Below are 4,780 nucleotides of genomic sequence, written 5' to 3' on the forward strand. Positions count from 1 at the left end.
CCCCCCCCCCGGCAGGGCGTCCCCAGCGAGCGGTGGCACCTGGGCAGCCATCCCTGCTCCTCTCCTCCAAACTCCCTGTGCCCGGGGGGACAAATCCCCCTCGCTCTCCCCTTCCCCGGAGCTGCCGAGACCTTGTTTGCAAAAACAGCCTTCCCCCCCCCCCGGGGGCCTGGCTCCCTCCCAGCGCGGGGCAGGGGTATCCCAGCGCCTCCGCGCGCAGCATCCCTGACCTCCCCAGCGCCGGGTCCCCGAGGACCCGCGACAAAGCCACCGGAAAATCACCGTGTCCCCCGGCCCCGCTCGCTGTTTGTTAACTCGCGCAGCCCGTCTTCGGGGGCTGCTCAAATATGGATATTGCGTGTAAAACGCAGGCTGGGCACAGGAGCGACACCGAGCAGCTCCGAGTTAACTGTTGTCTACCCTGGCGTTTCGACGGCCGGGGGCGAGCAGCTTCCCTTGCTTCGGCACGTCAAAAATAAATAAATAAATAAATAAATAAAATATAATAATAATAAAAAAAAGACTCCTCCTGACTGCAAAAGAGAGATTACCTTGCGGTTTGCCTTTATTCTCCTTTCTCCCAAACGGTGGGGGCAGAATGCAAAGTGCCCCTGACAGGCATTGCAACCCCGTCTGCTTTAAGGCTGAATCAGCTTTCCGAAAAGCAAACAAGCAGGGGAGAAAGAGAAAAAAAAAAAAAAAAAAAAAAAATTCCCCCGCAGGGGGAAATTTTTAGATTTTTTTGTTGTTGGGTGTGTGGTAAAAAAAAAAAAAAAAAAAAAAACGAAAAAAAAACCCCGAAAAAAAAAAAGAGGCTTGTTCGCAAAGGAAGTGGCCAGGGCTGTCCAAGGGGAGGCAGGCGCGGATTAGCGATGGGAGTGGAAGTTCCCGGCGCTTTAGGAAGGATTTGCCTTCCAAAACGACGCCGTAACGACAAGGGAGATTCTTCCCCGTGCATCTGGGAGTCGATCGCCACCGCCAAAGCTGTTTTATCCARTCGCGAGAAATTTATGACCAAACTGGAATCTACCGGCTTGGCAAATGTGACGAYGGGCAGAAGAGCCGGGGGAGCGCGAGGTCTGCTTGGAAAAACGCTCTTGCAACACGATAGAGGAAGTGCTATTATTTTAAAATTGTTAATTTATCAGACTTCAAAACCGGCGTTATTGGTTAACTTTGTGTTGCAAATGGCTTTCAAAACATCTGCCTTTTCTTGCAAGCTGCGTTTCCTGTGCTTTAATCCGTTTTTTTGGTAGGAGAGCCACTCCGCTTTTAGCTCCTGCTGCGTGATTCACGTTTTCAGCACGGCCAGCGGCAGGAATTTGTAAAATAAATAAATAAATAAATAAATAGCTTTGTGTGTTCTTCTTTCTCAAAAAAGAAGAAATTCTGGAGTAAATATTCCATCAGCTGGTAAACTAATCACAGCCATTTAGAGGGGCGCTAATTAGTAACGTTTGCAGTTAACATTGTTTCGGGGAGGTATAAATTGCATTTGTGCGTTTCAGTGTGATTTTGGGTGGAGGGAGGAGAAGATCTGGAAGCTGTTAGAGCCTATAAAGAGCCCAACTTCCCCGAACCCTCCGTTCTTCTGGATCCCAGCAGCCTCACCTAGAAACGCCTCCGACCGTAAAGGCTGTCGGTCAATAACCTCAGAGCACTGCGCAGAAATCAGATGCCGTGACGCCGAATCCGTTACGCTCTCGCCCCGTCTTCGTGTTTCGGGGGCAAACGGGGTCCCTCGGACCTAGTTTTTCTCATGCCTTTTGGAGGGAGCGAGGGGGAAGGAAGCAACAAGCGGCAACCGCTTTGCTGCCTGCAGGCGGTCCCCTAACGATTTTGGAGCAGCCTTTAAGGGCATCGCTTGCCGTCAGCAACGCGCCAGGTACGTGCAAAGGCATTTTAGATGAGTTTGTCCGGTAGCTGCAGCAGGGAGTTACTGGATCGATTTCYCAGTGCAGAAATAGCCCATAAATCCGAGATCTCCGATTTTTTTCTCCATCGTGACACCCGCTTTGAGCGGGAATGCACCATCCGTCCCAGTGTGCTGCATCGATGCATCGGGGACCGAGCTCCCTCGAACAGCAACGGTCTCTTCAGCATCCACCCCTCAGCAGCGCGTGGCCTCAATCCCGCTTCCACCCAGAGGGTACTAYTGTCATATAAAATGTTTAATCACAAGGTCATCATCACAGTACTACGGCACTCGGGTCCCCAAGGTCAAAACGTATCTATTGGTGACAGGACACACCRCAGTTGGGCTCTGTTGTGGTCTTAGCTCCTGCAGGAGCTGATCGCCCAGGTYTGGACTCAGCAGAGGATGGGTGGATTTTTTTTTTTAAAGTTCTGGGTTTATTTTTAAATAAGAAAAGCCAACTTACTGGAATGGGCTTCTGCCGAGAAAATGTCACTTGGTGCCTTTCTGGTTTTAAATGGGAAGGTTTTATCATTCAAAGTGGCTGAAATGTTTAAACATTTAAACAATTTGTATAGGAAAATTCTGATTTAGTTGAAAACTCTAATGTCAATTTTTAACACAGCACTTGTAAAACCCTATAAAACATCAAAATTAAATGCTTAGAGTTAGGAGACTAAAATTCTGTTGATCCGAACTTGACTTTCCCCRTAGTATTCTGACTTGCGGACGTTCCCAGTGTGTTTGACTTATTGGCCCACGCCAAGCCAGGAGACTATCTGCGTCGCTGAGAACTTCCGTGCAGTAAGAAAACTGCTTCCAGCCCGCGCTCGTGCAACACGAGCAAAGGCGGCTTCTCCTCCCCTCCCCCTTTTTCCTTAACTTCGCGAGAGGCTGGAGCCCCTGCGCTCCGCTCTCTGCAGGGGAGCCAGGCTGGGAGCCGGCAGGAGGGATGGTCATGAGCAACGCGGCGAGCRCCCGGCTGACCAAATTCTGTATTATCTCATCCGCGGGGGCAAGGCAGCCCTCCTCCACCGCGCCGCCCCCGCCGCGTTCCTCCCTTACAGCCGCCTGCTCCCTAGCTCTGCTGTCAGCCGGCGCTGACGCTTCCTACTCCATCCCTCTGCGGCAGCTCTCGTCTCCTCGCCTCGGTCTCCCCGGGTGTCAGCAACATCCTTGGCACGTCGCGCTCGTTTAGGAGAGCGGTTCGGCTTCCGCAGCCGTCATCTTTGTCACCAAAGTCGACTCGAGCGGTCGCCGAGAGCTCCCCTCCAAGCGGCAGCTTCTGCTTGGGAATGGGAGGGGGCTCCCCGTCGCAGCTTCGCTGTTAACCCACGTTGGGTTTGACCAAAATTTGATAAGATTTTAAGGATCATTTATCATAGCGTGTAACAAATTCTTTTTTTTTTTTTCCCCCATAGAATTTTGGAAAGATAAAACATCAGAAGTCAAGCTCCTGATCTTTTAATGTGTGGTTTGGGTACCTTTCCTTTGCCTCTGGTTTGCAGGCCTATAAAACATTTTAACTGCATTTTTCCTAGCATTTCTGCACAACAGTGAAGGCCTAGGAATGCACTTACATAATGCAACATGTATGGGAAAAGGAGAGCTGAGATTCCTCAGCRATAGGAGGATTCCAGGAGCCGGGGACTTGAGGAAAGCATCAAATAGCCTGAACCTTTAAAACATAAAAGCTGGCATTGGTGATCTCAAATCGGAAAAGTTTACAGCCGTTCAGACGAAATGCAAAAACACTTTGGTACTCATTAAGTTTCCTACAGCTTTAGCACCAGTGGGTGAACTCACCTTCGGGCATCGCATCCAGGAGAGACCAGCCCTCGCCTGCAGAGATGAGGCAGGAATTGCAACTGAAGATTTCTCTAGACTTGGGGCATCCAAACCAGCTCGTGCTYGTGTGGATTCTCTAGTGTCTAGTAAGGCTGGGGCTCCCAGCCTAGCTTTTCCCTCCCTAGGAACATTAGCAGGGTCTCTCCCCATTCTCATTAGGCTCAGAGGAAGCTGGTATCTCTGAGCGCTCAGCTACCCGGAGATAACATGCCACCACCTGACTCCTTCCCGAGGCCATTCCGAGAGCCTCCACCCTCCCGCACAACGGCGTTTATCTCCGAGGTTGTTCCTCCCCCTCCCTCCGTCTGCACCTTCAGGGATCCCAGCGGCGAGCCTTTGATACCCCAACCCGGTCGGAAAGCATCCAGCTTGCTCAGTCTCCACACGTGCGGTGAGCCAAGCGTGCAAGACGGTGATCGCGTTCGCTTCCCCCAAAGCGCACGGCGCTGGCGAAACCCTTGTTTGCTCTGCACACACCTGAAACGACGTGCTTTCCCTTTACGGGCCGGCAAGCCCTTCCCGGTCCTCGTTCGCTGCTGGCTTCCTAGCATACAAGAGGATATTATTCTCRGCAGGATTTGCCCCCCGCTTCTCTTCCTCCTGCATAAAACGGGCATAATCACACCCTACCTTACAGGGGTTTTGAAAGCTTCAATTAAACAAACTGCTCTGAGATTTGTGTAAGAGGAAAATTAAATCAACATCCTATTGTAAAGCTGGAGTTATTGCATGCATATTTCTGTAAGTATATTCATGTCTCTGTGTGAACGTGTGTAAATACATACCAACCTCCATTACAAGGCTTGTCTCGGTAGGGAAGAAATCACTTGAAGTTAAGGAAAAGCCGGATTTAGTTTTCCATATAACCTTGATCGACCTCTTTGCATCCATCCTTGGCACTGAATGTGGAAAAAACATGTGTGACTATGCAATTAGAGGCCGTAACGTGGTGTATCTGCATCGTGCCTTGTGCCAGGCCCTATGGATGAAGCAGTGAGGGCAGACTGGCCAATTTTC

The 4,780-nt window shown here is 50.6% G+C and overlaps 1 protein-coding gene across 3 annotated transcripts in view; it reads right to left on the reverse strand.

Annotated features, from left to right (window-relative positions):
- The window catches only part of TLK2 (tousled like kinase 2), a 42,965-nt gene extending 42,320 nt beyond the window's left edge, over positions 1–645 (reverse strand). Inside the window, exon 1 of one of the 3 annotated variants that reach the window (XM_026059236.1) lies at positions 552–645. The gene's annotated coding sequence lies outside the window, so the exon portion shown is untranslated. The remainder of the gene's footprint in view (positions 1–551) is intronic. The other 2 variants (XM_026059240.1, XM_026059239.1) reach the window with 2 other exon arrangements.
- Positions 646–4,780: the final 4,135 nt, after the last annotated feature.

Source organism: Apteryx rowi, unplaced genomic scaffold (genome assembly GCF_003343035.1).
Source record: "Apteryx rowi isolate R43461 unplaced genomic scaffold, aptRow1 scaffold_154, whole genome shotgun sequence".
Taxonomy (NCBI): Eukaryota; Metazoa; Chordata; class Aves; order Apterygiformes; family Apterygidae; genus Apteryx; species Apteryx rowi.